We start from the raw sequence: 22798 nt of genomic DNA, 5'->3' as shown, positions 1-22798 counted from the left end.
ATTACACGTATGTCGCGTACAGGCTGGCCATATGTAATGTATGGACTGGATGTATGTAGCTTGTAGATTGTCCATATGAAATATACGGATTTTACCTGTATCGCATACGTATTGCCTTGTTGTAATATATGAATTGGACATATTCAGGATCTAGATTGTACGTATAGTGCACCATTATTGAAGTGCTGCAACATACTGAGAAATGCATGATACATTCTTACTGTAATGTTGCCACATATTGTTTTTCTCTGTATGGAAACAAAAATAGCTTAAAATATGGTTGATCTCCTTTGTGCCAATAATAATAAAATTAAAAATACTACACTTTTCAAATCTTAGTTTGGAGCAGTGAAACTGTCCAGAGAAATGTATTTATCTGCAGGGTGTAAGTTTGGACTTCCTGCTAATTCTTTGGAAAGCTACTGCAAAGCCAAGTGTTGAAAAGTGGCACAAGAGTTAATTTTAAAATTATTGGCACAAAGGAGGGTAACCATATGTTAAACTATTTTAGTTTTCATACAGATTAAATCAATATGTGACAATATTACTGTAAGAATTTATCATACCTTTTGCAATAACTTAGTTGCAGCACTTCAATAATAATGCAAAATGCACAGCCATGTACAATCCTATGTTCAAACTCAAAAAAGACTTACGTATAGTCATTTATTAAGCCATTATCATCCATTGCTTGTACAGTCACGAAAGAAAATATTCTTCAGTTGACAAAATTTGTTTTCCTAAAAACTCAACAATAAATTAACCTATCAGAGTACCGACTTTGGCAGGTTGTCAAGTTATAACTATTCGAAGAATAACAACAAAAAGATCCATATTAATTAATTTGTTGCCGAGCTATTGGCAAAAGAAAATTTGTCAACTTTCAAATACTTTCTTTTCCGTGTGTACTATATAAAGACGACTTCACCTCATTCTTTTCCTTAATAATATCCTCTTCCAAAATGCAGAAGTTGTTACCATAAGAGGCGTGAATAGGATTTTCCAGAAATAACTTCTCTGCACATTTTAATTAACAGATAAGTTATTTTTTAAATGACGCTATAATTAAAAACATGGTGTCAGCTGAAAACGTTTTCCCTCACAAGATGATTCCTAAACAGTACTCCCCGTTAAAAATGCAACTTCAAGGAGACAGGGTAGCTACGCCAAAGTTCCCAAGCCGATATCTAATAGTAAGTGTCGAATATGCTTAACCCTTAACATACCAAGCGGGGTACTCTAGGGACCCCAGAGAGTGATATTTGGTGATACTGCCGCAATTATAAGAATCAATTTATTCTCGATTTTTATATGTATCCTGCAACCCTTTGAGATATCAATTACATGATTAGATCAAAGATGCGTTTCTTTAAAAAATACAAAAAATAAAAACACACTTCAAAATGTAAAAACTCCATTGTTAAACCTGTGTTTCAGATTTACGAACACAAAAGTATGAAATTGTATGAAGAACTGAATAGTGTTCAAATATACATAATATTTGACGTCAACAATGTTCATTTAACTTAAGTATGCTTCTAGACATCCAAAAAATAATAGTTGGAGTAACCCTCTGCAATACTATGTTAAGAAATTAAAATAATACTTGGGGTCCCCAGAAGACTCCAGCTTGGTAAACAACTTTGACGACTTAGGCTTGCTACGTTAAGGGTTAAACTTACCGCTGAATTCGCTGTGTGACAACGTGGTGATAGCAGAGCAGAACTGACCCAACATTGACAACCAGAACGACTGTAACACAGCGAGACATCGAGAGGATGTTCTCTTCTGGTATGGTAAGCCATGCGTCTTACGATCCAATGCCACAGCTCATCAACTGTAGCTGGCGGAGTTCACAGGTATGAGAAGCTGTGCAGCCATCGACCAAACATATTTATCCTTCCCTGCTCTATACATTCTGCAAATTTGGACTTTCCTGGATGTATCCTTCTTAGTTCAACATTTTAAGTAACGAGCAGTGTAATAGTCTCATACATTATTTAAAGAAAGAGCGATGATTCTCAGAATTACTCGGAAGTTTCTAGTTTACAATTATATACATATATAGATAGATAGATAGATAGATATAGATATAGCTATATAGATAGATAGATGTACAATAATTTAAAACGGTTATATCAAAGTTTGCATTCAGAGCACAAAAAGAAGTATAGCTCTCGGAACATTGATTTTAGCCAGATAATACCACTAGTAAACTCAACCACACTCAGTACCGTTAGTTGCTTGGTATTGTCTATGAGGCAAAGATCATCGTATCTCATTGCGTGTAGATTTTTGTATTTGTTTAACACTAAAAATTGTTTGTCGCTAATCGAACCCAGTAACATATATATACCGACAGGACGTACATTAGTCACAAGGTTACATGAGTGAAACACTAAATTATTCGATTGACACTTGCGGCCTTCTCAACACTAGAGAAAGGTACAAAGTGATTAAATAAATACGAAACATAGTACATACAAAATATAGCGATGTATGAAGTCTCCTTTTCATACGATTTGGAGAAAGGGTACATCTGTAGAGAGCAACATAAATGATTTCTCTGGATAATTTGGATTAGTCAGGAATTCGAACAAAAATAATTTTGAAATTCATTAAGTCCAACATTTTTTCTTTCTTTCTTCGGATTCTCAATAAAGTTGACTACTGAAAAGCTGAGTTACAGATTTTATGTTAAAACATATTCACTATACCATTGCCTTATTCACAGAACAATACATTAGTTATTAATGTATGACTGAAATAATAGTGCTTCGTGCAGATTTACTTTATAAAATCGGAATTGCAAAATGATAAAAAAAAAGTTGCAAGGTATAATGTTCTTATTTACAGAGAAAAAGAGTTGAAAGGACTTAATGCTAACAAACATTTTCTTTAAACAGACATACATTTATTCTAATTTATGGAAGAAAGAAATAATTTGCGGAGCAGTATATTTATTAAGGTTACATATTTGTACAAAAGAATGTAAATACAATCGGGTCTGTCTTCAGAAAGGACGTGCTTTTAGCCACAAATTACACTGCTTCTTTTCGCTGTCTTTCATGCAGAATCCTGGTTTTGTTTTGATGCATGAAATACCTGAAACAAAAATCCAAAAATATTTAAAATGTTACATTTTAAAATATTTAACATTTTTTAGATTAAATGGACAAAATCTGTTCGGTCAGGTATGGACTTTTGGGTTTCTGGTAGAAAAATGATGAATTTAAAAAAAAAGTGTTTGTTGATGCTGAACAACTCGAAATGTATTACTATGCAAAAGTAAGTGGGTACCCACTGGCGTTCGAGGTACCATGGGGTACCTAATATGTCTGCATTTTTAGATATGTGGAAATATATGTCTCTAAAATGTAGAGAACTGATATCTGTTTAGTACAGAAAACCGCAACTCGGTAAGCCTTATGGATACCGAGGTATGGGAAAATAAAGGACAACACCATAGAAGTGTGAGATTTGCGTACTAGATTGTGCAGTTTCGAAAACGTAATTACTGAGGGCTAACAACAACCTCAAAAGTAGTTTCAATTCAATACACTACACACACGTCCTTATGGGGGTTTTCGGGTACTATGGCATTCGCAGACCTCCCATTTCTAAACATTCTAAAATATATCTTAATAAACTTATAAAGAACGTTACAGGTGTGTGTTTACCGAAACCGCAAGTCGGTATGTTTAACAGTTACCGAAATATGGTGAAATAAATAGGAACACCATAGGTATGTGGGGCTTCCATACTTGACAGTAGTTTAGAAAATTAATGAAAATATGACTAATGGCTATCAAGATATTGTCAAATAAAGGGAGGACCCACACAGTTATGGGGTTTTCGTGTTCTAGCGTCCTACGGTTATGCTATGTATGCTGACAGTCACAAATGAGTATTGAAAATTGATGGTCTTGGAATACGATTTGGTGGAATAATGAGGGGGGGGGGGAATAGACATTGATTAAATATAAAATTGAAAAGAAATAAGGGCCTGACGCTCAAATATTTATCTATCTGGCAGCCATCTTGATCCCTCTAAAATATCATGAAGTACTTGATTGATTCTAAACCCAATAATAGTAATAGTAATTATAACAATAAACACAGAATATACCTAGATATAATTTACGCACCTTAAAGTGTAGAAAGTAATGATTGTAATCCTCAGCATTCCAATAGACCTTTGATTTCTCCAAATGAAGATTCGGATATCTTGTTTCTTCTCAAGCAATAATGGGGTACAATAATCAGTTGCAGTCCAAAGCAAAGTCACTAAGTTAAGCATGAATATAAAAGATTTTGTGTTAAATATTTCAATGTAAATTTCATGAAATAGAATTCATTAGTTAGTTACATACAAACTCTTACGCATTTAAGTCAGAATCTACTTGTAATAACTTGTAAATTTAAACAAACTAAATTATACCACAGTTATAGGGACATCAAACATATATTCCATAAGATATATAGGGTGTCTCAAAAGTCCCCTGACATAAAGTAACTCGATTATTATCAGAGTTACAACAAAATGTATTTGGGAAACCGTCTCCAAATATGTTGTTTCCAATGTAAGTTGAAGGAATTTTCAAAATCGGATGAGCCGTTTGGCTGTACACTCTTTATGCGTCCAATGTTAAATGAAAATGCAACGTTGCTATTTACCTGGACCCACAACATAAGTGAATGAAGTTACTGATTTTTATGCTAACATGTCGATGGCTAGCCCCCATTTCAAACAGTAACTTCATTCACATATGTTGTGGGTCCAGGTAAATGGTAACATTGCATTTTCATTCCACATTGGGCGCATAAAGAGTACAGCCCAAACGGCTCCTCCGATTTAAAAAGTGTTCACTTTAGATTGAAAACAACATATTTAGAAATGGTTTTTCCTCTTACGTTTTGTTGTAACTCTAACTGTCAGAGGACTTTCGAAACACCCTGTATACATCATACGAAGTTCCTTTCTAAATTCTACACGGGTGTAGTTTAATTGAATGTGAGATGGGTGATACACATTAGGCCGTTTGGGAATACTCTCACAGACGGCCGCCATTTTGGATTAAATTTGTTTGTTATAAACTGGTGGGTAATGTGATATATATATGGCCACGGGCTAGAATTTTCTCAGTATGTCAAATATGCAATCAGATTCCATGGAGCTTAATTTGGTGAAAAGTTATTGCCAATTGAATGTTGTATTTACCTCTTTTTTCTAGATGTAGAACCATACCGTTAGCACGTGAGGAATGCATCGAAATATTCAAACTGTGGAGCGGGAGGAGTGCCTGTACAGTGGTTACCGATTGCAAACAGAATCATCCACAATGTGACTGTGTTACATGTTGCAGTGTCACAGTAATTAACTAAATTTGAGGAGACGGGCACATTCGTGGACATACGTCGTAGCGGACGATCGTAGACAGCTACAGATGAAGCAACGCCTACGGCAGTGCTGACTTCTTTCTCGATGTGGCCCCAGAGGAGCACACGTCATTTATTAATGCAATGTGGGTTGAGTCATAGGGTCTGCGCGTGTATAAGTGCATCCGTACAAGGTGCAAATGAAGCAACATCTCCACGAGAACGATGTTGATCGCCAAGTGCAGTGAGTAATTATGGTTAACATTTTTATGCAAATACTCTTTTCAGATGAAGCTGACCTCTACGTAAATGGGAAGGTTAATAGGCAGAACATGCACAATCGGTCACCTGACAACCCCGCGTGCAAGACCCCTCCAACATGACCAGCGCAAAGAAAATTAATTATGGTGTTGGCAGACAAATGAGGAATACGTCTAATCAGTCATTTTTTCATTCCATAAAATTAACTGCGGAATAATACCTCACGCTCGTACAGGGATAGATATTGCGAGCTGCGATGCCCGAGGATGGTACATTCTCGCAGTTTTTTCAACACCATGGCGCTTTCTTCATTATGGATTCGTATTGCGTCACTACTTGAACAATTCTCTAGAACATGGGTTGATCGACGAGAGGCAGTTGAATGGCTGCTCGATCACCGGACCTAACGCTGTTCAATTTCTAGCTAAGTGGAAAAGTTAAGGCTATGGTTTGTGCAGTAAATATTCATAATTTTTATCATCTAGAACAAAGTATCGCCATCGTATGTGCACAAATTTGACCCTATATCCTACTTTGTGTCCACAGCAATTGGAAGAAGCTTCTGCAAATGTTTATTGGTCAGTAGGAACATGTGGAACATATACTATAACCAGGGGTAAAAGTGGACCTGAAAAGGTGGGGGGACGGTAGGTAGCGGCATCATTCCACGCCGTTCCTCCTGCCTATCTCTGCCCATTGTACCATTTTAGGATCTGGGGGACGCCCTACATATTTTTCGAGGTGGGGAACTGCGTCCCCCGCGTTCCCCCTCGCTTTTACCCCTGACTATAACAGGGAAATGTGTTCGAAGTGGGAAAAATCAGAGGCGGTGTGTTTTATTACGATTTTGACTCGACATATCGGCTATCTAAATGTTCAAATGCAGTGAGGTGTGAAGCCTACAAGATTGCATTTCTATTTACATAATGTTTGAAAACCACTGGAAAGCTTCTTTTAGTTACGGAGGAAAAACGGAGAGACTGATCCATCCATCGTGAACAATTTTCTGGAAAAAAATAAATAAAAAAATAGCCCTTACCTTGTATCAGAGAATTATACACGAAAGTGCTCAAAAACCGACTTTTAATATTAACAATTTCCAGCGGGAAAACTCCTGGACCACACACTCGAATGAGGGGTATTTCAAACTAACGTAAGATCTGCCCCCACAGCAATCCCCTAAATCCGCCCATGCTCAAAACACGACGCTTATAAGAATTCAGATAAGACGACACATACATACATACGAAAGAAACAATTCAATACGGCACATCAAAATATAAACTAGATGAACTTCTTTGAAAACACCTCATTTTACAAACAAAAGGTAGAAAAAGGTAAAAATGTCAGTATTGTCAACTTAGAATCTATATAAGAAATAAAATCTTTTTATGTGCAAAGCTATTCGTCAATACGTATAAAAAATGGATTTATTAATGGTATTTAGCATTTATTCTTCCGTGAAGGTATATCTTGATCACTAAAAAAAACAGAAACGGTATGTCTCTATCACTGAAAAAAAAAAAAAACAGAAGGATATGACATACCACTACATATAGTCTCACTTGGTTCACTGCCAATATCATTTCACCAGAATAAGTTACATGATATCTGATTGCATATTTGACATCCTCAGAACATTTTAGTGCATGGCCATGTATCACACTACCCACTTATCGTCCGTATTACAATTTCGAATCTAAGATGGCGACCGTCCGCGTGATGTAATCCGAAAGTATCTCTCTGGGCCTAATGTGTATCTCTTATCTCGCAATCAATGAAACTACATCCCTGTAGTTTTCAGAAAGGATGACAAGGGACTTCTGATGCATCCTGTATATAATAGTTGTATCAATAATGACGGGTATACCGGCTAGGCTAAAGGAGACGCTGATGATAATATAATGAATGAAATGGTGGAATGAAGAAAGTGGGAGGAAACGGGAGAACCCCGAGAAAACCCACTCACACGGTGTTTGTCCACCACAAAGTTTACTTGGCGCGAGCTGGGATCAAACCAATGACCCCAAACACCAGAGGTGAACGCTCTACCACTGAGCCATCGAGGCCCGACAGGAATATTTGTTGAAGTCTACTGTCTTCTTCAGTACCAAGGTTACACAAAAATGAGCCTATGGTTTTGATGGAATTCGAACCAACATTATATGTATACTCTCTCAGCGAGAATCAAAGCTGGCACCAAGTTTACATATGCGCGCGCATTGTATTTTACTTATATAGCTCACAGAGCTATGGGCGAGCAAGCAAGGCACGTGCCCCGGGCGTGTGGTTGGAGGGGCTACTAAAAGAGAGGTTATATATTAGTACTTTTCCATTTTGGTGTTTAATACTTTTCATCAGAGTGCGAAATCATGAAATCAAAGTGGGGGGAGACTGAAGGACTGAAGAGAGCGAGAGAGAGGGGAAAAAAAGCTGGGCAGTCTTACACTTCAAAGAATTGTAGTGAAATGAGAAGGTCAGAATTCAAGATGACATTCGGATGCTTGGCACGAAGAAAAACATTGCAAGCGATTTTGAAAAAAAAAAAAAAGAAAAGAAAGAAAGAAAGAAAGAAAACTTAAATAATGTGATATATTTTGTAGGCTTTGGATATGTATGTTTTAGTTGGCATCAACAATTATTGGTGTGTTTTGTCACAATTGACAGTTTAGCGAGAGACTAGGCTAACTGACAATTTTAACTTTCTGAAAGAAAAGGAAACAAATGAAAACAGCACGTTACAAAGGATACGTCTGATATTCATAGTTTGGCTTAGTATACAACAGGGGTGGATCCAGGATGGACTACTGGGGGGCGGTGGGTTGTAATGCCACTACTTACAAGCTATCGCTACTTTTAAGAGATTCAACTCTGGGTGGGTTTTATTTTATATTAAAATACACAAAGTTTCCTCTTCTTGGGGGAGATAGACCCTCCCTGGATCCGCCCCTGTCTCAGGACAAGCCACACAGACAAGTGGTTGAGGCAAAGGTCAATTAATGACATTAGAATGCTGTTCCGTCAAAATCTCAATCTTGACCTGGATGTAAGTTAGCCTGGTCTCTCACTGAACCCCTCAATTGAATGTTTAATATGTAAATTAGACACTTCTACATCACAAACAGTAAATATAATCTACCTTATTCTACGTTTTTAAATGCATTTCTACAACTGATTGTAACTTTAAAGGTTCTCGTGAAGATTAGCTGGCGGAGGTTACCTAACATAGCCATGAGTTATCAAATTAACAGTTGTGCATCGTGGGTGATGATAATGATCCTGAGGTTAGATGTTAAATTGTACTCGAGAGCGGAAGAAGGGCTGATCTTATTCGGTCTCAGACGGGGCATGGAATGGAACGAATATGAAAATAAGGTTGCTGTAATAGTTTTTCATAGGGTTTGTAAGATTTTCGAAACACTTGGCAATTTTTTTTTATCAAGACTTGACATTTTTTTAAGAAAAAAAATCAAGACTTGGCAATTTCAAGTTTCATCCCCTTCCCAATCTTATAATGCTCGCTACGCCGCTGTAAGCAATACATATTTTCGACAATATTCGTTGTTCATCTGTTTCCGCTGGGTTCCAACGTGGTGAGCTGCATATGGGACTTTTAATAGTGTTATTATAATGAGAAAGAATTGCAAATTATGTTCATGTTCCTAAAAGAGGGAAATTGAAAGAGAAATTAAATTAAAAATAAATAAGGGAGAGAAAAGTAATTACTTGAAAATAAAAATAAAGTCTTTGAGTTTAATGTCCCACGATTATGCTGTTAGGCTAAGGGAGTCGGTGATTAAAGCAAGTTAATGATTATGGAATATTTGGTGAAATGAGAAAGTGGGAGGAAACCAAGTCCCCGAGAAAACCTACGAGCACGTATATGAAAATGAAGTAAAACATACACTGGCCTATGCTTTCTTTGTCTAGCAGAGTCATAGTTTGGAATCGAAAATGTGTTTTGAATCCTTGTATTTAGAGACTGAGAGTGTAAGTAACGAAATCACTTAATACATCCATTAAGATTTCGGAAAGCGAAATCTAAATTTAGGTAAGCTAACTCCATGTATTAACTGCTTGCATCCGCTTCGTACATTGTTCGAAGGGTCACGAAACAAATCACCTCATTTAGTCTACACATACGGTACTAGCGTTATTACCTGCTTCGTTGGGTGAAAATAAGAAAATCAGTAATATGTTACGTTAGTCAGTCACTTTTTTTACTATTACGAAACGCTCTCTCATATCGGTTATTTTCGATCATTTGTAAGATCCGTCTCCCCTCTTTCCCTCCCCAAGTTGCTTGGCTGAATTTTGATTTAAATAGTATCGGAAGTGTCACTGTCCATTTCTGCGCCCCCGAAAACAATGGATTTAGATTAGGATTAGTTCACTTAACTTAGTAAGCCTACACAGCTTTGGCGCGGCTCGACTTGTTGGAAAGCAAACCAAAATCTAAACAAATATATCGATGTCACTGGGGTTTAGTAAAGTGTATCGTAAGTCAAGAAGATTGAGAATCACTGCCTCGATTATTCACTTCAATTAATCATCAAACTCCTTTAACCTGAAGTACATAATCGTGGAATGTTTAATTAAAATTATAATTTTATGGCATCTAGAAAATGCACATATCGTACATTACGTTACATTACCATTCAATCGCAATAGGTTATTACAGACATGTTGTTGGCTTGAAGTTTAGCGTCCTATTCAGCGCCAAGACTGTGTACTACCTACACCTACAGCATAATATGGAATCCTACTCGCATGATCTTCGATCAAGATTTGAATCAACGGGAGGATGAAGATTTTCCCTCTCGTCAAGTAATTTCCCCAACTCGCCAAAGAATTTCTCCCTTGCCGGGAAAATATTTTCCCTCATTTCATATTTTACATATTATATACTATATATTACATCTTGCATCACTGAGAAATAAAATGCTTGGATTGTATATCTGAAAAGTCGCCCCCTCCCCGCAGGCACGTAGCCACGATTTCGCAATACGGGAGGTCCGTGACGAAATACTGTGGTTATCACACCAGGGGTTCGATCAATCTAAACTATTTTACTGACAACATATCCATATTGATTTGTTAGGACAATTAAATGAGGATATGTTAGTAAGTATTTTAATTAAAGAATTATGAAGAAATCTTGCGTAAAAGAATAGAAAAAAGTATTGACAAAGACATAGTCTTCCGAGGTCATTAGAACTCGGTTCTTCTCTTCTTCTTTCTATTTCTCTTATCTTAGTTCAATGCCGTCAAGAATAGCAACGAGATCTCTTTCGGGAGTAAAGACATCCTATAAAATGGATTAGTGTTGCCGCGAAATTCAAAATGGTTCATATTATTGGCAATTCTGGGCATTGCTTAAGTTCTGACAGGCTATCTGAAAGAACCGGTTTATCGATCGTCATTTGTAGTCCATAGGGTTACTGGCGCAAATCCCGGGGGGGATGAGGACATGTCCCCTCCAATCTTAGAAGTGGGGGGACTTTCCCCTCAATAATCCGATTTGAAATGCGTTTTTTGGAGAGAAATGTGATGATTTGTGTCCGATTACCACAAAGGAAAGTAAGATGAAATTGATGTCCCCACCCCAGAATAAGCCTTAAATCTGCCCGTCTCACAATTTTGAAGACAACTCTGATCCTCCGCAGCATTGTTTTTCAACTTCATAAATATTTTGAACATCCTTAAAAAAAAATTATGAGAACTGTCTTACCCGTCCCTCCCAATGTTAAAGACAGATTTGCGCCGCTGCATACGGTTAACATGGAGCTAGATGGAATTTGGAATGTTCCATTACAATAATATCCAATTTCAACTTGATCCGCCTCCCCCCCTCCTCCCGTTTCCTCCACACAAAGCTCCTCGTAAGAAAGAGTAACCAAAACGCTTATTGTAGCTTTCTATTTTTGAGGCTGATTCATCTGTTTCTTTCTGTTTCATCTTTCCTTAATATTTTTCATTTCTGGGTCCGAAGAGGGGGGGGTCTGGACCCACCCCTTGGCTACGTGCCTGCTTCCAGTAAAAAGCTTCATTCGAACCCTGAATCAAACAACTCCATCTGTAAAGCAGTGCTGAGTTGATTTTAATATCCTTTTCTGCAACGAGGCTGTATGAGACGTGGACTTACTGATTAACATGGACTCCGAACCACTCCCGCCGGGAATCGAACGCGGGTCTCCCACACAAAAGGCGCGTACGCTAACCGCTTAGCCATGAAGGAGCTCATATCTAAAGCAGTGTAAGCAACAACAACAACAACAAAAAGAAACACACACACACACTAGAAGTTTGCGCAATTGGGGATCAAAACATTCTCAATGAAGTATGAGAAATAGTAAACGTCAATCAAAGTGGGCTTCTGCTTATTCTTTACTTCGTTAATACTTAATTCCTTCTAGAAATAGTGAAACAATACTATGAAGACACAGTACTTAAACATAATCGAAAGAATAAGACAAGGAAACAGAGTAATTTCCGACTAATTAAACTAGTCATATATACTATATCTAACTGTTACATTGTATTTCTTACCATATTACGAAAGCGATATAACTTTTTTACCAGCCATAGAAGCTGGACGCAATCCAATACTGCAATTTAGACGCTGTAACGAAAGCTGCAAGTCAAACGCCTGACACTCAGCCTGCCTGAAACTCTTCAAATAACTGTGTAATAGCTGTTTCAAGCGGCCTACAACTTATGACCTTGAAACTATGTGCTAGTAACCAAATTAATGCCAAGGTACGATAAAACACCCCAACTTGCCACAATGACGTCAACACAAGAAAAAAAGAAAAACATCTAATTTTTGGTTCGAAAATTATGAAACAATAATAATAATAATGTAATTCTCAGGAACTCAAACATTAGTTAACTAGAGAACATAACAAGCAAAACAAAACAAAACAAAACAAAACAAAAAGAATCTTAAACGTGAGCTCTCCCTGACTGCTGTTTTTAAATTTCAGTGAGGCTGTAAAATATGTTTTGTTTTATTGTTAAAAAACAAAAAGAAAAAGAAAAATAAAGAAAGAAAGGAAATAAATTTTGTTGCAGATATCCTAGTAAAAATAGGTTTCCTAGACACAAGTGGCTCCGCGTAGCGTAGTTGTAACGCTCTCGCCTTCGGTACGAGCGGACCCAGGTTCGATTCCGGTAGGGGCACTCGGTCGAAAAAGTATCAAAAGCTTTTAAGTCCAGACATCCTGAATGAGGCTTTCTTGGGTTTTCCTCATTTCATACCAGGCAAATGCCGGGTGGTACCCAACATATAGGTCCCAGGCCGTTTGCTTCCTTCCCTTTCCCCGGATAGTGTGCTCACCGAGGGACGTCATAACTCACATGTGACGGGCTAACAAGGTCATTGATGCCGAAAGCCCAGAAATCTAAATCCTAAATCTTCACTACACAAGAAAATGTTCGCGCTGAAAACGGTTTCTTAGCAATTATGTTAAGCAGTCCTGTAGTAAATCTCCATCAAGTAATAAACCGTCACATATAAAAAGGAAAGAATAAACACATAACATTCATTTTGCGTACCTTGAAATGTAAAAAGTTACAAAACATTAATATTCAAAGATTTCTCAAAATTCAGATTAACCCATTTCTTTCTCCTCAACCATTAACGAGTTACAATAGTAAGAATTGTAGTCATAAATCACATTACTTTTTTAGTACTATATTAAAGCAAGTTATACTAAAGGAATATATAATTAATGGAATATTTAACTAAAGTGATAGTTTACTATTGCACTTACCCAGGCTTTTGCTTCCGCTCTTCTTTTCCGTTTGTAAACAACCTCGTTTATAAACCAACTCGCAAGCAAACGACTGTTCTTTCATGACGTCATCTATGGTGCAAGAAAGAGGTGTCTATAGGCGGTCAGGACCTCACACACAGATGGACGTATATAACATATAGCTGAAGTATTTAACATACGTATACGTATGTAAAATACAGAAGATTGTTAGATATCAGACATCCTGCAGCGACATGATGTAATATCTAAGCGGGTAAAAGGCAATACCTGTGTAGCATATGGATAAAGTACGCTCCGTACAGATTTCCTTAGTAAACATAACGAATCCTTGTATTTGTACAATATACCGCTGTCCGGATAATGGATTTTTCTCAGTGTACTTATTTGTTTTATTTCCTAATATATCATTTCACCAATACATCTTTTTTTTTTTTTTTTTTTTTTTGCAAATACTAATACTAAATATATCTTTGGACGAAATGTACGTTAGTCTAAATGGGTTTGGATCGAATGTCCAATAAACGAAATGTCTAATGAATGTTCCGTCCAATGAACAAATCGCTGTTTAGACCAAATATTTGTCGACAAATTGTACTTTGGACAAAATGTCTTGTGGAAAAATTTTACGCTGGACCAAATGTCTGTTGGACAGAATGGCACTGGACCAAATGTTACTGGATCGAATGTCTCTGAGCACGTTGTCCTATGAACAAAATGGGTTGTCACCGTCTGGATAACAGGAGTTATATTGCATTCATAATGTGAGGAATGTTGATTGATATGAAATAGAGTATTTTTTCGCTACCGGTATGATTATTCATCGTCTATTTACCATCAATCTATATTATTTTAATACTAAGCATAATATTAAGCATATTCTTCGAGTTAATATGGCTGTAATTTATGAATGAGTGGAAGTGAGTTTGCCAATAATGTGTAGTAATTTTCTTTCTTATTTATTTATTTTTTAATGTACTGTATAGTGCGCAGGCTATATATTTTAACTTTTCAGAATGAGATGTTGCAAGAAAAAGAAATAAATGCGTTTCTCAAAGTATAGTCAAAAGAATGAATGTAAAAAGAAAGAAGAAGAAGGAAATAAAAAGTAGACTTCTGCATACAAATTCAATTATTTGCTAAACTCCCTGGCTTTAGAACTACGAAGCGAATGGCCGAGTAGATACCATACATTCAAGTGGGTGAATTTTAATTAGTCCATGGGCTCCTAGACTAATTTCCTACAATGAAATTCGTGATATTTCCTCTCCCTCCCTCAAACCACATAGCGTCATTATGTGCAGGGATGAACGGATGATTTTTTCGGAAGAAAGGGGCGACAGTCCGATGCACATGCTCATTCGCGAATATACAAATACTTTGAAACACATAATTCACCATATAAAACAACAATCTTCTACGCACAAATCCTTTGACTATAGAGCTCCTCCGTGGCTAAGCGGTTAGGGTACGCGCCTTTGGCGTGGGAGACCCGGATTCGATTCCGGGCGGGAGCTCATGTGGTTCGGATTCCACGTTAATCAGTAGGTCCAAGTCTCATATAGCCTCGCTGCTGAACGGGATGTTAAGCTCAAAATCAACTCAATTCCTTTTTCTATAGTACGTAACACACGAGTACATATTTTAAATAGCCCTACTATAGTATGTGCGATAAAATTAGTATATTTTGACATGTCTAAGTATTTCCAAGAACTGAACACCCTTCGAAAATACAAGGGGAGGCTCCCCTTGCTTCACTCTGCGGGAAGCCATGATTATGTGCTATATTAATACGAAAAAAAAAAATAGAATTTAGATACTTATAGGTGATACATTATTTGAGATTAATTTTAATCTCTTGAAGGAAATACCAGATGATGAAATTTTGAAAACGGCTAGAATAAATGCACCTCTTTTCAGCGAATTTCTTGGTAATTCCTCAGTGACATCAGAGATAAAATGCTGTGAGTGGAATTTAATGTCGGTAATCGTTGTAAGCGAAATGGCCTGAAACACATATGGATTTCGAAAAGACCGAAGTCAGGAATAATACAAAACAAGTACCGAATTCCGACTAATGTTGGGACGTTCTCTGTGAGTCTGGGTACAGTCTAGCAGTCAGACATAAATCTGGGGCTGAGAGGTAAACTATACCAAGCCACTTTTTGGCTGAAATTGAGTTATCATATTTTTTCTTACTTACATTAGTACGAGGGACACTAGGAAAGTTTTGAGATGTAGACAACTGGAACACTGGAAGTGAAAAATTTTTCCGTCAATAAACTATAGACGCAATTCAACAAAATACTATCTTGAATACACTTTTCCGCTTCTTCTGTGAGATTAAGATTTTATTACTTATACTACTTTACTTCTCAGCTCCAAAAATATTCTTAATAGGATTGGTAATATTTTCAATTGCTATGAAATAAGACAATACGTATTTTGAGTTTTAAATTTAATCGGTGCTACTGTCAAAGTAAAAGCCTTCGAAATGTTGGTGTGGAGAAGAATTAGCTGGGTCGACCGGAAAATAAATGACAAGGTGTTAGAAATAGTAGAGGAGAAAGAGGCAATTTTCGATGTAATTGAAAAGAGGAAGAGAAACTGGTTTGAGACATTGGCTGAGAACAAGCTCTATCATGAAGGACGTGCTAGAGGGTGTGGTGACGGGAAAGAGAGGGAAGTAGTAAAGGAGTTACAGTTGATGGACGGTATCTAAACAGAAAAATCGTACGTGAAACGAAAAGGTTAACGGAAGACCATAGTGCATTTAAGCTTCTTAGTTGCGGCAAGTGATCTGCCAATGATAGCAGAATCCCTATTATGATAATGATGATTGTCGAACACGGTCTCACGAATTTCCAAAATTTTGGAAGAAATTTGTTACTTTATCACTAAATATTACCATTCCACTGTAGTTATACAGGTTAATATAACTAAGAATACATGATTTCGAGAAGGTTATATAATTCTGTGCTGTTTTCACTTTTATAAAGTAAGAGTCGAAGTTTTACATACTATTTGTGCGTTCGATATTCTTTTATATACTACTTTATTTCTGCGGATTTTGTTTACTTATTTTATTTCCGTATATTTTCACTTATTTCATTTTTGTGTAATTTTTACTTTGAGCGATGATAGGACAGAAGGAAGTATGGGAAGGGGAATATAATCGTATTCGAGATTTTAACGTATTTACACGTTCCATGATCTCTATTCGAAAAGGTGTCTTTTCGATGTCTGTCTATTCATCCGTCCGTTCGTTAGTGCCGATGAATATACCTTCACCTACAGGCCATACGGTTCAACATATCCAGAATTTTAAGTTATTTATAAGATTCTCTAAGAGTATTTTCCGAATTTTCTTCCTATCCTCGAAAATAAGAATAGTTTAATAGAGGATGATTGTAAACAATTGCAAATTTATCGAAAGCAATTCAAAAAGATTTTTGTTTCTATTTCATAAATCAATATACCATAAACAACTCTAGAATATGGTATAAATATTTTATAAAGAAAAATTCAAAAGCAGTAATTTACTTTTGGTACATTAATTTTTTTTAAGACAATTCTCAAAAACGATTCAAGCGATTTTGTTCCTCTATCTATGGAAGCCACTATGTTTATAATTTCGTACCTCTTAAATAACCTAGCCGATCTCGATCGAATTTTCAACATAGGTGAGATACGGGCCTTGAAATGTTTTTTATTATTTCACTCTGTGACGGTACACCGTACGGGAGGAGGAGAGGGATATATATATATATATATATATATATATATATATATATATATATATATATATATATATATATATATATATATATATATATATATATATATATATATATATATAAGACTTAACAACTTGAACCACAAGATCGATTTTGATCAAATTTTCAACATACATTAAGTTCGGACCTGTGATGGCTTTCATTATTTAAATTTTATGGTACAACTTAGGGGAGGAGAAGATATTTTAAAATGATCGAAAAGACCGATGTTAGTGTTGAATTAATAGTTTTCTAGGTCGCTGAGATGAACAGTGACACTTCCGATGCCATTTAAATACACATTCAGCTCAGCAACTTGGGGAGTATATATGTATATATATATATATATATATATATATATATATATATATATATATATATATATATATATATATATATATATAGGTAGGTAGGTAGGTAGGCCTAGATAAAAATGAAAGAAAATAACCGATATTAGTGTCGAATCCATAACTTTCGTAATCGCTGATACGAACAGTGACACTTCCGGTGCAGTTTAAATCTAAATTCAGACTTCATTTATGTCCAAAATGAATCTGCTAGTATTTCATAAACATACATTTTATTAATAAAAATATAACGTGGGATAAATGATATCTCATGTAAAAGTCTACAAGCAGTAGTTTTCTCCTGGGGATGATATTTTCCGGATAATTTTATGTAATGCCTTTCAGTCGATTTTGTTCAAATTTTCTAAATAAATACTTCATTAATTACCCTACAGTGTGACGTGGGCCATTTCCCCTGAAAAATTCTAAAAGGGTTAGTTTATTCTTGAAGGTGAATTTTTTTGGACGATTTTCTCAAATATTTTTTTTTTCGGAAGATTTTCTCGAAACCTCCTCAGACCATTTTGTTTAGATACATGTAAGACGACCAATAAATGTTTGCCCTTATAATGAAACAGCTGTGCTACATGCATGAACATACATAATAAATGTACCGATGTTTTGTGTAATTTTTATGCTTCTGGGTACAACAGGTTTGAAGTTGTGACGGCTGAAATGATTAAAAGTGTCGTACTTTGTTAATCTCTTTTCAGGGAGAACAACGAGTTGACTATGCATCCTACCTAACTGGATGCTCACAATTGCGATTTTACTACTATATTATTGCATAATAATGTCTGAGTGTGATCTTATTTTTTGTTCTACTTTTTCCATTTTATCATTTAGGCGAAATCAAACAAATGGACTTCCTAAACCAATTTTTCTTTTCTTGTGACATTTTATTGCCTGTGTTTCTAATTTTGCACAATGTCAAAACCCGTTTCAACTGCAAATAATAATAATAATAATAATTACAGTATGGCTAAAATACCGGAATCCGGAGATTTTACTTTACGGATTTCTAAGAAATTTCAGATTTCGAAGGAAATCTGGTTACCGTATCGAAGAAAATGAGGACTTCAGAAATTTGTCATCCTCATTTCGGATAAAATCAGGATATCGGAGAAAATCTTAGCCGAATTTTTGGTCGGAACAGTTTTCGTTACATTTTCTTCACACGTCTATGTGGGTAGGAACAAATTGCACTAATACGATCTCAAAAGTATTCATTCTTTCTAAAGAAATAATATACAAATTAATATGCGTTTGAGTTCAGTGTGGCATAGTATACATATTAAATGGTTGATCGTCTCAGTGAAGTTGCGTCGAATATCGATTTAATGTCGATTGCCCCGTTCATTGCGTGCCTACGACGTGTCGCGAGTGCCGTCACCTCGATGTCAGTATTTCTGCGCCTTCACCAGCGTCGAACTTTGTTCTCTTAGTTACGCATCTCCTGCCTTGGTGCCCATTTCTGCGACCACTCGTGCACCTGCAGCTTCAGTGACTAGTGCCAATGGTGTAACGACTAGTATTAGCGTCGCTTCGACGTCACGAGCTTCAGATTCTTTCCAAGCCGTCGTTGCCTCTGTTTGTCAAGAGAAACAAGTCAGTGTGCCAAGAGACATAGTCCTGTGTACATTGATAGCTGTGCATCTGGTAATATTCTGACCATGTGCGTTACCACGTCTGTGATTTCATCATGTACAGCAAATTAGAACAACGAGTAAACTTGAAATTCTGTGTGAAACTGGGCCAATCCGCCGCAGAGACGTTTGACATGATTCAGCAAGTGTATGGCGATGCTGCAATGAGCCATTCGACATGTTTTGAGAGGCACAAGAACGGAAGAACATAACTTGTGCATGAGGATCGTCGGAGAAAAATTCACAATTGCTGCCATTGTCAGTGTGTCATACGATCAGTGCAGGCAATCCTCACTTGTGCTTTGAGCATGCGCTGTGTTGCTGTCAAGTTCGTCCCCAGGTTGCTGAGCCAGGAGCAGAAAGAATACTGTGTTTGTCAAAAACTTCTTCCGTGTTTGACCATGATTGACCCGTCTTTCATGTCGAGGATTATTACCGGTGACAAAACTGCGTATACGAGTGCAACCCTGAGGCAAAGCAACTGTCTTCACAGTGGAAAAGCCAATCATCTCCACGACCGAAGAAGGCGACGCAGGTCCGCGGCTCGACCAAGTGCATGCTCATCGTCTTTTTCGACATTCGCGATATTGTGCTTCATGAACGTATCTCCAGGGAACAGACTATCAATAGCGAGTTCAATTGCCAGGTTTTAAGCATCTGAGGGAGGACATTCGGCGAAAGACTCATTGCTGCAACGCCGTACATTCACTGAATCATCTTTATGGCGGATTTGCCCAGTTTCACACAGAATTTCACGTTCGCTCGTTGTTCTAACTTGCTGTCCATGAGGTAATTGCAGTCGTGGTAACGCACTGGTCAGAATAGCTCTAGTGCACCGCTCCCGATGTACACAAGACGATGTCTCTTGGCACACTGACTTATCAAAGTCAGTGCTCAGTGCTCCCTGTGCCTGTGCATGCAGCGTTGCGCTATCATCTGTTGACGTGTTAGAATTAGTCTCGAAACTTTTTGATTTTTGATATCAACTTTTTGATTGTAGTAATTTGTGAAACATGTTAAAATTTTAATCATTTACAATTTAAGTAATTTTACAGACTTGCTAAGATAGTAGTTGACTTTGAATGTATGCACGAGGAGCTTTCTATTCGTAATGCCGTCAAAAAACGGAAACTTGGCATTATATACCCCACGAAGCAAATCTTTATTTCTATGACAAAGAGATAGCTTACATGTTAATTTCGTAACACATATTGCAGCCTAACCAAATGCTTCCGCAATCTAGTTCGTTTATATTTTTTTTTATTTTTATTTTTAGGAGTTGTAAACCAAATATTGCTTTTCTCTCACCATTTGAATAAAAATACAGGACATCCCAAAACTATTATTTCTATGCCAATGCTACGAAATGACTATGTAGATATGTCACATATTTCTAACTAGAGCTTCAAGAAATAGAAGATCAGAAAATGGTCCCTTCTACAGGTTCCGTGATTTCGCTAGTTACCTAATTTATTTAGTGCTAAACATCCAGTGCTACAACACAAAGGATTACGGTCGGCCAGATTGCACGCATTCAACGGAATGATACGTAGTCACCGCATCGGTTTCCAGCTCTCTTTATTTCTGTCTTTCTGGACAGAAGTTCGCAACCTTTTAATTCAGGTAATTCTCCGTTTGCCTCATGATGCTGGGTTAACTCCGAAAAAAATATTAGTAATCCCATTGGGAATATAACAATAAGAATCACATAGCTATTTATATTTTTGTTGAACTAGTATATCCCTTTTCCAGTTCTGAGTAGTTTAGGTGTCAATTAAATAAGGTTAGTAGGGCAAATAAAGGTTGCTATTTCAAATAATTCTTGAATCAACAAATGAGATTATTGAAAAGGACGTTATAGTCGTACTGCACAAAACTACAAAACACAAAGTTAATTTTTTATACTATTTGATAGACTACTAAATAAATACGTTTGCTTTTGGTAGTGCTATAACACAACCTAAAATTTTTAGATCTAAATGTTATCAGTGGAATAAGAAATTAAAATCAATAACACTAAGTTTATTGCTTAAGTTTTATATTTTAATTTTGCTTAACTAAAATTCTACAGTAAGTGTTAGAATAGGGGTGGAAATCACAGAAGACAGCGCAATTTGAAGGAGAGTTCGACAGGAACGCTGTCTCTCGCCAACTATATTTAATATCTACCTAGAAGATAGTGAAAAAGAGCCTATAAAATGAAGAAGCCATTTCAATAGGAGGTAAAATGATTAGGTGTATACAGTTTGAAGGTGATATGGTGCTTGTTGCAGAATCTGAAGAGAAAATCAATATTCTAAGATCTTAGAAAACTTGATGAATATGGGATGAAAATAAAGTTAGAAAGACAAAAAGCATGGTGATGGGAACGAAGCGGTCAGTGTCAAATATATAGAAGTAGGAGGAGAGAAAATAGAACAGGCGACTAGTTTTCGATACCTGGGTAGTATTTTTAATGGTGATATGAGGTGTGAACGTGATATAAAAACAAGAATACGAATATCGAAAGAATCCTTTAGGAGGAAGAAAAGATCCTTTTGTGAGATCTTGAATAAAGAGTTGAGAAAAAGACTCATACAATACTTCATAGAGTGTTGTACTGTATGGGTCAGAAACATGGATATTAATCAAAAATGGTGAAAAACGACTGGAAGTTTTCGAAATGTGGATGTGGAGAAAAATTGAGAAAATTAGCTTGGTCGAGCAGAAAACGAATGAGAGGGTCTTAGAAATGGTGTGAGAGAGAAGAACAATTTTAGATATTATTAAGAAGATGAAGAGAAATTGATTGGATGATTGACTGAGAAGAAACTGTATCACGAAGGGTATGATAGAGGGTATGATAGAGGGTGCTAGAGGGTATGATGGCAGGAAAGAGAGGGAGAGGTCGAAGGAGAGTACAATTAATGGATGGTGTCAAAATAGAAAAATTGTACGTGAAAACGAAGAGCTTAGCGGAAGACCGTGGAACATGGAGGCTTCTCAGTTGCAGCAAATGACCTGTCCTGTCACTAATGGTAGAATACCTATGATAATGATGTCACATTTTGTAACAAAATTTATAACTATTTTCAGTGTTGCCACGGGACAAGACGAGACTAGAAATAAAGTATTCTCGTCTCGTTTCGTAAATTTTGTACAACTCTCGTCTCGTCTCAATTCTCGAGGAATTCTTTGTCGTTTCTCGGAAAGTTTTCTCGTCTCGTCTCGTTCAGTAAGTTTATATACAAAATTTGTGCGATGATTTTGTCTTAATTTCATTTAGGAGTTATCAAAATCCTTCACGAGAAGTCTACGAAGAGTATGATACAACAACATTTAAATGATATTTATTATTCGAGTATATTTAATGACTTGCATATCTTTAAACGTTGAATCTTCATTAAGTTTGTGCAGAGGCCGCGGTGACCGAGTGGTAGAGCGTTCACCTCTGGTATGTAAGGACCCTGGTTCGATCCGAGCTCTCGCCAAGTGAGATTAGTAGTGGACAAACATCGTGTGCGTGGGTTTTCTAGAAGTTCTCCCATTTCCTCCCACTTTTTTCATTCCACAATTTAAACCATTCTCATCATCACCATCTCCTTTAGCCTGTCTGGTATAATCGTGGAACGTAA

At 36.6% G+C, this 22798-nt stretch overlaps 1 protein-coding gene and 1 long non-coding RNA gene across 3 annotated transcripts in view; both read right to left on the bottom strand.

Annotated features, from left to right (window-relative positions):
* fuss (SKI family transcriptional corepressor fussel) overlaps positions 1–22798 on the bottom strand; it is a 349721-nt gene that overhangs the window by 314197 nt on the left and 12726 nt on the right. The window lies entirely within an intron of this gene.
* LOC145665733 (uncharacterized) lies at positions 2952–12347 on the bottom strand. Its single transcript, XR_014127623.1, has 3 exons — positions 12190–12347; positions 4149–4287; positions 2952–3105 (listed from the first exon to the last, which is right to left on the bottom strand). It is a non-coding gene; the product is annotated as an uncharacterized LOC145665733 (long non-coding RNA).

The sequence above is a fragment of the Thermobia domestica genome, chromosome 12, assembly GCF_964235325.1.
Source record: "Thermobia domestica chromosome 12, izTheDome1.hap1.1, whole genome shotgun sequence".
NCBI classification, from domain to species: domain Eukaryota; kingdom Metazoa; phylum Arthropoda; class Insecta; order Zygentoma; family Lepismatidae; genus Thermobia; species Thermobia domestica.
The sequence above is the reverse complement of the archived record's forward strand: the minus strand, read 5'-3'. Positions and strand labels throughout refer to the sequence as shown.